Raw genomic sequence first — 13,104 nt, 5'->3', positions numbered from 1 at the left:
AGCTGTACATTCTTGTATTTTTCTTTCTTTAACCTTGTTTCTTTAGCTTTCCCAACAGTAGGATTATTTCAATATTAACAAGAGGAGTGTTTGCTTTTTGTAGGACAGAGACTTCAGATGAGTTTGTTAACATAGGTGTCAGGTGTTGCTAAACATATTGATGACTTGTGAGAGTGTATGAGATTGGAAACTGAAATGCCCACAGTCCATTTATAAGCTACTATCTACATACTGTTGGATATCATTATTATGCCTTCTTTGATCCACAGCTGGTTTCGAAAACTCACATGATTTAGTGCACTCTGGTATATCTTCTTATTGCTGAGTGCAACTAATGGACCTGTAATTTAAACACAATATTCATATTTTTATGAATTTCAACTGAAAATATTTTCCTCAAAACAAGGACTTGAAAAAGCAAGTCATTTTATGAATCAAAAACAAGCTGGGGAAGGTTTGTGTGTTCAAGTGAGGAAGAAGATTATTTATAAAAAAATAAACTAAGTTTTCCTCTGTCTTTCAGGAAGAATGGAGCAGGTTTTTAAGTAATAAATTCAAGGTATGTATCCACCAAGGGGACTGCATAACAAGCTGGTGTAATAAACAATTTTTGACAGAGGTCAGAAAGGTTACCAGCAGTTTGTGTGACTTAAGAATTTGGATAGCAGGATTTAATTTTTACAGAAAGAACTAGGTATTAGCTGAGTAAGCATAATGTGAAGGTCTTTGAAAGAATGGAAAAACAGATAAGGGAGTGCCTTAGAAAATAGGGATGCTACAGTGTAAAAAGAAGAGTCATGGGAGTGCTATGTAGCAGAACACGAGGTAAAGACTGAGATTATTCCAAACCAGTAGATTGTAGAGGAAATAAGTAAATGTCAGTGACTGAATTAAAAATAAATATTATATTAATACTAAAAGCCACTGACAGAAAGCTTGTATGTTATTATTCTGGTTGGAAAAAAAACTTGGAAGTTAACAGGTACAACAGCTGTCCTTAATTCAGGACAAATATAAGAAAAAATTATACTCCTTAGGAAATTAGATAGTTGCAGCAATGGGAAACATCATCCAAAACAAAGGTATATGTGATGCTGGTCAGGAATCCAAGCGGTCTGGAGTGTTTTCAGTCTGAATTAAATATAAGCATAAAGACTAAGCTATTGTTTCCATGAATTAATGAGAACGTGAGCAGACAAGTAAAAAATGCAAAAGATAACAAAAATTTATGTGAAAGCCAAGAGCATAACAATGTTGAGCATTAGGACTGTAACTATAAGAAGGAAGTTTGCAGTTTTCCATGAGGTAGCTGAAAAATGTTTGGGTCCAGGAATAGCACAACATAATACCTTCTCTATATCTAGCAAGACTGCCTAAAAGATGCTGGACTCCAACAGCCCATCTCCTCTTATTCAAGAAACAACATGAAAGATCCTGTAAATTGTCTAATGGTGTGCCAAGATATAATGGCAAACTGAATGAAGTAAAGGCAACGTGTCAAAATAACACCTTGAATCTGTCAGAAATGTCCATTTTCCTTCATTACCTGTGTTTGGAGAAGCTATGTGACATGAAAAAGGATTGTTGGCCGCTGATTCAAATGGTTTTAAATTGAAGGAGAGAAGATTTAGGTTGGATGTCAGGGGCAAATTCTTTACTATATGAGTGGTGAGGTGCTAGAACAGGTTGCCCAGAGAGGGTGTGGATGCCTGGAGGTGTCCAGGGCCAGGCTGGACAGGGCCCTGGGCAGCCTGGACTAGTATTAAATGTGGAGGTTGGTGGTCCTGCCTGTGGCGGGGGGGTTACAGACTCATGATCCTTGGGGTGCCTTCCAGCCTGGGGCGTTCTGTGATTCTGATATTGGACAAGGTTTGTGCATGCGGGTTCAGACCACAGTTATTCCTTGATGTCATGGAGATGGAGCTAAACAAGGTCCTCTCAAGTCATATATGGCCACTAAATAATCCCTCTGCAAAAACAACTCAGAGCCAAAGGAGCTGTTTCCACATCAGTGTTGTCTTCTTCAGAGAAAGCACTGCTGGGCTGACCTATTTCATTTCCTTGTCAAAAATGGAGCTGTGTGAGGCTTAGGCTTGAGCCCAGACAGTGTTGCTTATTGATTTTATTTTTCTTCTGTGTGGCTTGGGATAAAATCCAAGTTTGTTTCTTGGAGTAGCATTTTAAGAAGGTATCTCCATACAAGAAATACAGACAAAATGGTTCAGGTTTGCTCTAGTAGACCTGAATCCTCATATGGTCTCCTAGTGTTATCCTAGAAGGTTCCAGACTCATATGCTTGTCCTCTTTCAGATGTGTTTCCTGGTCATTACACTAAAGTTTATCTCTCAAGAAAGCTTATAATTTCAGGCACTTGGAACTGACTCCCCACAGTACTGCATTTGCAGCAGAATCTGAGGACTCCTAGGGGGAACATGGCCACAGCCTTTTGTGAAGGGATCAGTGTGGAGCAGTGAGGGTGTCAACCACTCTATACGGCATGGCCTGGAGGTCTTCTCTGAGCTGTGGACACTGCTGGGCTGGTTTATTCTCTCTCTAGTCTCCCTCCAGTGCCTTCCCAGTCTGTTTTGAGCTCTCAACTCTCACATCATTTGCCTTTTATTCATCCTCTGTCATTTCGCCTTTAGAACATTTAACCTTCATAATTTTTCCTCCAGGTTTACAACCTCGCAAGACTGACGGTTTTCCTAGGTCTTGGTTAATGCCTTGTCCTTATGGAAGGTGCTAGAAGACCTACATTGCGTGGCCTGGAGGGGAGCACTAATTCCTTGGCAGATGTCTTAGGACAATAAAGGTAACCCTATTAGCCTTATTGCGTTTGTTTTGTTGCTATCTGTATCTTTCTGATAAATCCAGGACAATCACTGAAGCATCTGCTGTGAAATTTTTGTGCTGCGAGTTCTTAACACTGATTATACAGTTCTATGGTAGCTCTGTCCAGAAACTCCTCTGTACACTTTCACTGTACAAGAAAATTTCAGAAGTAGTTGAATAAATCAGAGGTGTTTTAAAAGTTATTCCTAAAATACCTTGTTGCAGTGATAGTAAAGAAATGTAAGACTGAATCTCACATTACTTGTTAAGGCCATTGACTTCTTCACTGACACTCTTGGAAATGCAGGGTTGTGACAGAATGGCCAAATCCCAGCACCTTTTGGGAAACTGCTGGTCTGAAAAATGAACAGGAAGAGAGTCTTCCCCTACATTAGCAAAGAAATATGACCTAAAGAACACACTGTTTTCTTAGACCCTGAACAACCTTGCCCCTCTGGGTGATCAGGTCAGTGAACTTTTACAAATTGAGCTTATTCAAAACCCTGGGCTAGTTTGTGAAACTGGAGATTTACAAACCCACCAACACACTTGGGGTTGTAGTAGCCACACAGTTGCTCCTAGTTTCCCTGTTCAAAGGATTACGGTTCTGTAATACAAAGATGGACATTCTGACCTGCTTTAAGAATAGTATTGGTTGGTAGACATTTAAAATTAGAAGACCCCAGGTACAGAGAATAGCTTCAAAAATCCAGACTACAATTTAAATACCTCTTCTTCATACATCTTGCTAGTTTTTGTTATTTAAAATCATACAAAATTACTGCTGATATTATTAAGCCATGTCTGTGAATTGATTGGGAATAAATACACATGTTCAAATATTCACAGTCTCAATTTATTCCTCCAAATGTGAACTTTTCACCTGGACTGTGGGTGTAGTGTCAGTTAATATCAAGTGGCATTGCTTTCCTTATTGTGTGAAGCTGTGCTGATATAAATTGGTTTAGAATTTGGCACATTGAGCATTAAACCTTGAGGTTTTCTTATGCAGAATCTGAACTACCAAAAACATTGTAGGCAACAATAACATGGGAAAGCTGATGCCTATGTGGTCAAGATCATGAAGAATGCTTCTACAAAGAGTGTTAGAGAAGGGTCCAGGAAGCTAGCAATTAAATTAGGATGCTACCATGAAGAACTGCATATAGTCAAAAGGAAACCACAGTAAGACTGGGAGTATGCATCTGCAATTGAATAAATAGGAGAATCATGTTTAAAACTTTTTTGTTTATAATCTTGAAGTCTTTGTGTAATTTCATCAAGACAAGAGTAAACGTTCACTGTCTGACCAGCTCCACAGTGCTAGTTCAGTCTGTAGGATAAACACAAAACAGTAGCATCAGTGAGCCAACAAGCACTTTTACATGTTGGAGATATGCAGTAGAAGAAGACCACCCACAAAAATTAAGTGCAGCAGGAGGCAACTGAGAGAAGCTCATCCACAAGAGGCTTCAGCACTTCCTCTGAGGCTTAGTCCTGAAATAATTCAAATTTGTAAGAGATGCAGATGATTGGTATCACTTTCCGTGTTAGTTAAGAGAGCAGCACTGTGTGATGATTTAATTTCCTGGTTCTTTTTAATAGTCCTCATTGAGTTTTATTCTTCCATTGAAATGTGGTTTTTTTTTCCCCCCTAATATCTTGTCTCCATGGATGTACTGAATTCAGATGTGGAGTCCTCAGTACAGGAGAGCCATTCATTATCTAAAGGAGGGCTACAAGAAAGAAGGGGACAGAATCTTTAGCAGGGTCTGTTGTGATAGGACAAGGTGAAATGGTTTCAAACTAAAAAAAGGGGAGATTTAGATCAGATATGAGGATGAAGTTTTTTACTTACTGTTGGTGAGGCACTGTAACAGGTTGCCCAGAGAGGTGATGGATGCCCCATCCTTGGAGATACTCAGGGTTGGGTTGGACAGGGCTCTGAGCAACCTGATCTCTCTGGAGGTGTCCCTGTTCACTGTAGGGGAGTTGGACTAAATGATCTTAAAAGGTCCTTTCCAACCCAAATGACTGTATAATTCTATGATTTCATAGAGCCCTTTGAATTCAGAAAACTGAGTGTGGCTCTATCACAACCATTTTGTAACCAGCAGCAACACTCTTCTCTAGCTGGTAAAAATGTGATACTTTTTGCCTAAGGCTGCGAAAATGGGATCTTCTCACACTACGCCCTTTTTTCTTTCATCCTTGGTAAATCTATTTTCACCTTCCCAAGAGAATTTCTTCTTGGTTCTTGGTGCAGGAGGATGTGGTATTCCCTCTGCTGTCCTCCACTGTTTATCATTGCTGAGACGTGCCATTTTAATTTCTGATGAGTACTGTGTACTATTTAATAAAACCTGCTTAGAGATTCTAGCTATTTGAAGATTCTACAAACAGAGTTTTTCCAAAACTTTCACCTGGAATAAATTAACCACAGGAAGAAAAAGGGTTGGAATATAAAATAGCAACATGAATTTTGACATCGTAGCTAACAAACAGAAGTCTGTCAGGATAACCACTGGAATTTGAAATACGGTTGTTCCAAATTTCTTTCCCAGCTAAATCTTATGAGAAGTTTTACATTTCAAATGTAATATTACCAGTGAGCAATGCTACTTAGAAACATCCTCTTTAGTTTTTCATCAGGACTAGGTCTGCCCGAGGAAATCTCTGTAACCATTCATTAACATGTTAGCTGTTAAAGCTGTATCTAAATAGAAGAGAACGAAACACTCTGGAAGAGCTGTAAATAGAGGTGAGCAGGAAATTCTTTTTCCAGCTATTAAAAATACGTCTACCTCTTGTTAAAATTAGATTCTGCCAAAATAAAATTAATGTGCTTGTATATGGGGCTGGCTGTAAAATGAGGTTAGTCTTAGGCCAGTAGCTCCAAAGAAGCAAAAGAGCCATACTGCTTGGGAATGCACTATGCATTTTGCTTCCTCTTTTATCACCAAGAAATTTTTTTGAATTAAGTCATCATGGTGTGTAACATTTCTACTTATTTTCCTTCAACTGTAGTGTTCTTCCCAACATGATCTTCAGAGATAGTGCACGAGCTGATGCAATTAGTGGCATTTACACATTCACTTTCACAGGATATTGTTCTGCATGAAAATCTGGATAAGTGTAACAGACTTGTAGAGGGAAAGGAAAGGCATGCAGGGCTCAATACTGAAATACTATGGAATTTTTGTTTTACCTTTTTAAAAGAGCAAGTATTTTTTTCCACTGAGTTCCTCCTGAATTCAACTGTTCTTTACGTACATATGGTTACTGCACAATTCTGGAAATTAATTATGGACCCATTCTGTTGTACCATCATGATTTCTAGGATGCAGTTCCTCAACAGCATTAGTTTTCTCCATCTTCTCACAGACAACAGTTAATATTCAGGACCATAAAATACTTAATGGTATTCCATTAGAAATCAGTGATGAACACTAGTTTAATTCCACTTTTTATGGTGAAAGTCAGTACACTCTTGAGAGCACCACAAATATGCTTACGGTCATACGTATCTGTTTTTACAACTGTGTAAATGTATAAACTTCTAGCTATGGAAGTATATGCATGTATAGACTTTCTAACTAGAACAACAACTCGACTTTGTACTTGCGGTACTGATTATGTAAACCATCTCATATATTTGAGGGCTTCTCTGAAAGTAATGCTTCCTGTTTTATTATATTGGCCCGCAACATCAGAGACAGATGTTGGTGGTACAGTCACCTTCCCACAAATATTCTGTCACATTTTATTGCCTTGTAACAGATGGCAGCAGAGGGGCAGTCTGTCAGAATGATGCCTGTCATGGAAGTGTGTATGAAATAAAGGTGTGCAAGTGAATTCCTCCATGAGGAAAAAATGGCGTCCACTGACATTCAATGATGCTTGCTGAACATTTGTGTAGACCAGAGAGGGGATGTGAGCACAGAGAGGCAGTGGGTGGAGTGTTTCAGCACCTCTGGTGGTGCATTTAAGAGTGTGGCATGCAAACTCCCATTCATGGCTGGTGAAAATGCAGAGCTAATGGTGGTGACTGTACTGAAAAGCAGTGCTTTGTAGCTGAGAATTTTCTATTTCAAATGGTGCTACCTTGCACTTCATACTGGTTGTAATTTCCATGGAAATAAATTGGAGACAGTACTTTCAGAGCAGCCTATGTACATGCAAATCAACATGCTATTTGTCTGTTTCTCTGTGCTACTCAGAAAACAGTAGTAGAAAGTTCTACTTGTAGAGACAGCTGTCTCTTTACTGCTCCCCTGGTCCAAGGCCACAAAAAGACCTGACTTTCCACCTTCTACACAGTTTGAGACTTCACCTAATTATGTGACTTGTGTAGTATTTCATGCAGTTTCAAGTGAATGACATGGACAAAGTCAAATTTCTGGTCCTATGACCAGTAATGGGTTCAATTACCCTTGACACGATAGATTTGCACTGACAATCCCGAGCAGTTATGACCAAAGCAGAGATGTTTGCAGAAGCTTTTCTGTCTAAACCAGGGAAAATCAAAAAGTCATCATATTTGGAAAAGGACAGTAATGGATACGAAGGTTGCAATGAGAGAATTTTTTTTTTACCACAACTAGGTTGTTTTTATGACATTTGCTTAAAAGTAACAAATAGCAAGCTGTGTCTGTAGGTAAGTAACTAGAGTTACTTTTGACTCCCTGGGAACAGAGCCGACAGTCAGATGTTCTGGCAGCCTGTGCAAACAGCAGTGCCAGTCATCTCCCTCCTTCCTTTTCCCTGAGGTGTTTGGCTTTGAGGCTGTCTTGCTGCACGGGAAGCTTTTTACTAAGGGTGCACTGGCCTCTTTTGTTTCCCAAGGGAAAGCTAGTTTATATACATGTATATAAAACTGGAGACCCAGCTTTTATGTCAGAGATCCTCTAGTCCCTGATGAGTAGAAAATCTACTAGGAGTCCCCACTAACTGACAACATGATTGTGGATCAGCCTGCTGCTTGATGACAAAGAAATGAAGAAAATGCCTGAAAACACGCCCAAAATTGCATGTGGTCTGAGGTCTGAAATGATATATTCCTTAGTTAAGACCTTAGAATAAATAATTCTGTGGCTTTTGTTCTTTTTTAATGAATAAGATTTTCCCACTATTCTAGGATGATTTACTTTGCGTGGCGGTAAGTTGATAGTATTTAATATTTTAATGTTATTAATAATACTTGGCATGTAACTAACTCCTTCCATCAGACTCTCATGGCCCTTAGTGAATAAAAGTCTGAAGTACTTCCCTGGAATTAGCTCCGTGCTGCACAGAGACTGTGTGGGATCTGGGAACATATCCTTGATTCCCATAACTTGCAATGAGATTATAAATTGGATTACATGTTCAGAAGGGAAGAAGTAAAACATTCCCTTTGTATTCCTGTCTGCAAAATGGTCACTGAGTGTTAGAAATGATTTATTGCAATTATGGAACAATTGCAAATTAGTATCCTTCATTTGGCATGTGAAGGAAGAAGGGGGATTGATGTGAGAAGTAGAGAAGTGCTCCTGCTTACACCTTGTAAAACAGCATACAACACAATCAGATTGTTTGAAAATCACACTCTGACCCTGGGACCGAGGTCCTCTGATTACAAAAAGCACAGTAACACAATTTGATGTAGCAAATTCTTAGCTATAAAGCAATTTTCTGATACAGTCACCACCATTAGCTCTGCATTTTCACCAGCAATGAACAGGAGCGAGCATGGCAAGCTTGTCAAAACCTCACAGCAGAGGTGAACCACTGTCACTGCCACCAGTGCTGAAGCACACCCCTATCACCTCATTGTGCTCACATCCACTCTTTGGTCACCATAGAAGTCAAGGAAGCATTGATATTTTTTTCTGCGTGGAGGAATTCAATGCTGCACCTTTGCTTCATGTGCACTTCCATGTCAGATGCCATTTTGTCAGACTGCCCCTCTGTTGTCATCTGTAATGAAATATTAGTGGGAAGATTCAACTTCTACTGACATACCACCAACATCCACCTCTGATGTGGGCCAACGTAACACAATGGGGGGCATTACTTTCTGAGCAGTCCTCATAAAAAAAGACAGAGCTAGAAGTCCATCTATGTCTATACTTTGTACACACTTACAGCTATAACCATATGACATCTCTTTCATGGCTAGTTTTACACCAGCCAGTTGTCTCAATCTGTTTCTAAATGCACAAGTGTCTACACTCAGTATGTAAGTATCAGTGTAATTAAAACTGACACATACATTTTGCACTGCTGTCGTCACAGCATTTCCTCTCTAGGGTTTTGATGCAAGAATTACCGAGCCTTACAAATACTTCATCACACCCTCTGCAAACAGGTCAATATGTGCACAGAATGGCTGTGTGGAGTTGTGGTTAGAGAAGTAAATTTGGATAGGGTTTATTCGCTGATTTGACAATAGCTTAATTTTTCCAGGATTGAATTCTGGTTAAGTCACGTATAATTTAGAAAAAAAGACTAAAGGCATTCATGCCACAAGTTGCGTCTAAGATAGATATTGTATGTACCTTGAGTTTAAATAAAATTGTATGTTGTTTTAATAGTGACATAAAAAGACGTGGCTATTTTAAATACCTGTTCAACTTACTGGGAGCTCTTTTAAACCCTTCCATATAAGCACTTATATTTTCAACAGAACTTGAAAAACACTCAAGTGTATCAGCATCCACAATCAGAACATCTTCATGTGAGGTCCTCAGATAGCTAGCCCTTTAACCAGACGAAGAGAAACAGCTGCAGTGAAGTGGCCTTTTGGATTACATTTACACATCATTTTCCTTGTGTCTTGCCAAATGAGAAGCAAAAAATTATATCATAAAAGTTTTGTATTAATACCAAATCAACAAGAAGCTGCTGATATCTTTAGGTGTCTCCAGTATGAGTATTTCTACCCTGTCTGTCTGTGACAGAGTTCAGGCCGTGACCCACGTTCTCCAAATACTGACAACTAATTTATGGTAAGATGGGTTGCACCATGACTCTGCTGACTTCACTGCTTTGTTCTGCACTGACAGCAAAGCAAAGGCAGGTGCTTGGGCATAGTCAGAACAATCCAACCACTGCTGTATGACTAATATACTTGGACTCCAGGTTGTTATTTCTTGAATTGCTGTTGCTAGGCACCTCTATTACTCCTATTAATCATTCACTATGAAAATATAGAAATGAAGTTCCTAAAGTTTTACAGACTTGAATGAATGCTTAATTTTATTTATATCCATTGAACTAATGGCTTGTCCATTAGTCTCTGTTTAAATAAAAATAATCAAAATAAAAAGCAGGCAGTTTTCCTGTGAATTTGTTTTGTGCTGTTAGGGTGTGGTCCGTGGCGCTGGCACAGGGATGTCAACTGGCACTACATTACAGTCCATTCATCTCCAATGAAATATGATGGAGTGAGGTTCACTATTCCAGAAGTGTTTTCTGAGCTGTAACAGGCAGTGGAGAAGCCAGTGTGGAGAGGTGTGATGCCGGACTTTGTTATTATAAACAAGAAAGGAGGACTAGTTGGAAATGTGAAGGTTGGGGACGGCCTTGGATGAATGACTGTGAGATGGTGGAGTTTGGGATCTTGCACAGAAGAAAAAAAGAAATAAATAGAATTGCAATGGTGGACTTCTTAAGAGCCAACACTAAGTATGTCAGTGTGGTTGTGGAGTCTCCCCTGTAGATGTTCAAAACCCATATGGATGCTTTCCTGGGCAACCTATTCTAGGGAACCTACTTTACTAAGGTGGCTGGACTAGATCAACTGCAGAGGTCTCCTCCAACACCTACAATTCTGTCACTCCATTATCTTTCAAAGACCCTTCTGTACTTGTGTCACTGGAGTATCTGGGGATCAGGACAGCTGCCTACAAGCCAGCAAGGACCTTGACTTAATGGAAACTACAAAATAGTGTTGGCCTTGTTTTTTCTTTGTAATTATCATTTTGGAGATAAGGATCTCTTCACTCAGATGCAACGTGATGTAACTGAAGAGCCTTGAAGAAGAAGGAGAAAGCAAAAATTAGAGAAGGGTCATATTATTCATTTGCTTAAAAAAAAACCAACACATGGATATGAACTTTATTTCTGTGAGATGGTTATAAAATCCAGCTGATGCTTCATTATTTTATACATCTTCTTATTTCCATTGACCTCACTTAAAAATCCAGCTAGAGTTTTCATAACCATTTCTCACAACTGCTTCTTATTAACATGCAATCTTTATATGAAGTCTTTTTTATTTGAAATTAAATATGCAATGTTTTGGCATAGACAGTAGTCCTAACCATTTCATTAAAATGACAGTCAGATTTCTATGATGGAGTATACTGTTGTTAGAAGAGAGATTTTATGAGCCAGTGTGGTATAACAGACAAGGAGAATCACATACATAAATCTTGCTCAATCAAGCACCTATGAGAATCTCCCCAGATGCTCAGAGTTTTTATTAATAATGCCTGTGTCTGACATATGAAATGAGATATAGTAGAATTACCCCCTTATGAGAGTAGAAAATAATGCCACCATTCACTGGAAATTATGCAAAATAATGGCTTTGCTTTGTTAATTCTTGTCTGTAAAGTTGTTGCAATGAGTACAGCAAGGTGGCCAGCTGTTGTTAATAAGGCTGCAATGTTTAATGTAAAGTTAGCAATGACGTGATTATGCATATTGTCAGTCTCACTCATCCTATCTGATGATTTTGACATTGTCTGGAAAAACAGGCAAAGGTAATTTGCTTTCCAGTTCTGCCAATAATTATGTATATGCTGTACAGAGGCTGAATGTCACCATTATTTCTCCATGGGTTTATCTTGACACTAACCTAATGTGTATTGAGACTTGCTGAATTATGCTTTTTTTTTTTTTTTTTTTTTTTTTTTTTTTTTGTAATAATAATTTTAATGGGATCTGAATGAAGTTTCTTAATTAGGGAAAAATCATGCAGCACACTGAAGCCTTATAGAAATACTTTTGAATCTCAGGCGGTACTAAAAAGAAACAACCAGAAATGGGTTTCTGGTGTCTACTTTCATGTCTGTAAAAACAGCCATAAAACTCTTTCATACATTATGAAAAGGCAATGGTTGGAGTGGGGTTAGAAAAAAACCTCTCATTTCATATAATATCTCCATGACAATGTTATATTTGAATGGAGATGGAAGATTTGGTTGACCAAAGCATTTAAGACATATGCTTACATTTAAGCATATAAGTACTGACACCAGTGAAGTGTCTTCTATTTCAGTAGAAGAACATAAAGAGTCTCCACAGATGATGTACCAGGTTAGAATGCAAGTTTCACTAAAGATGTGGATTTCTGTGCTATTGATGTACTTTTTCCATTGCAGGACCGATCTTGTCATTATGCACAGGCTGAGAGACGCAATTATGAAAAAGATGGTATAGCAGGGCAAAGCATAAACTGTGCTGTCTTCCACATTCAGATCATGTAAAATGCCATGGAATGCCCAGGAAATACAAGTTGATGGTCGTATTTTGCTGCCTCTGTGTGATCAAAAAAAAAAAAAAAAAAAAAAAGGACCAGAATAAAATGTCCATAAACTTGTTAAGCTGCAGTTTTTGTCACTAGATGGCAGGAAAAGATGAGTTATCATGTATGATTAAAGTGGTCTCTTCAAAAACACATTAACAGGATGAAGCTAATCTGTGTATCATAGCTAATCAGAAACAAAACCCACTTACCAAACTCTCTACTGTCCATGTAGCTGACAAAGATATTAAACAATATCAGCCTCAGTACAGACCCCTGGGGAAACTACTTGTCAGTGGTCTTCACTTGGACATTGAGCCATTGACCACAATGATTTTAGTGCAACCATCAGCCAATTCCTTATCCAGAAAGGGATCCATTCATCAAATTTGTTGTCTGTTCATTTTGGAGAGAAGAATGTTATATAGGGCAGCACAAGTACACCTAGACAACATCTTGTGCTTTGCATAAGTCCAGGTAGACAACATCTGTGACTCTTCCCCAATTCATCAATGCTGTAACCTTACTGTAAAAGGCCACAAAAATTGTCAGGCATAATCTGATCTTCATGAAGCCATGTTGACTGTCCCCAGTCATTTCTTTGTATTCAATATGCTTTAACACAGTCGTCAGGAGGGTTTTCTTCATGATCTTTATGGACAAGAGGTGAGACTGAATGGCCTGCAATTTCCCAGGTATTCCTTTTCCCCCCTTTTAAAAATGAGGGTTACATTTCCCCTACTCCATTCACTGGGAAC

At 38.7% G+C, this 13,104-nt stretch overlaps 1 long non-coding RNA gene across 1 annotated transcript in view; it reads left to right on the top strand.

The window, feature by feature from the left end:
- Positions 1–12,346, top strand: part of LOC107310486 — a 44,804-nt gene extending 32,458 nt beyond the window's left edge. Inside the window, exons 2-4 of the long non-coding RNA XR_001553608.2 lie at positions 524–559; positions 2,676–2,812; positions 12,204–12,346. This is a non-coding gene — a long non-coding RNA (uncharacterized LOC107310486). The remainder of the gene's footprint in view (positions 1–523; positions 560–2,675; positions 2,813–12,203) is intronic.
- Positions 12,347–13,104: the final 758 nt, after the last annotated feature.

Source organism: Coturnix japonica, chromosome 2 (assembly GCF_001577835.2).
Source record: "Coturnix japonica isolate 7356 chromosome 2, Coturnix japonica 2.1, whole genome shotgun sequence".
NCBI lineage: Eukaryota > Metazoa > Chordata > Aves > Galliformes > Phasianidae > Coturnix > Coturnix japonica.
Note: the sequence above shows the minus strand (reverse complement) of the source record. Positions and strands in the feature narration are given on the sequence as shown.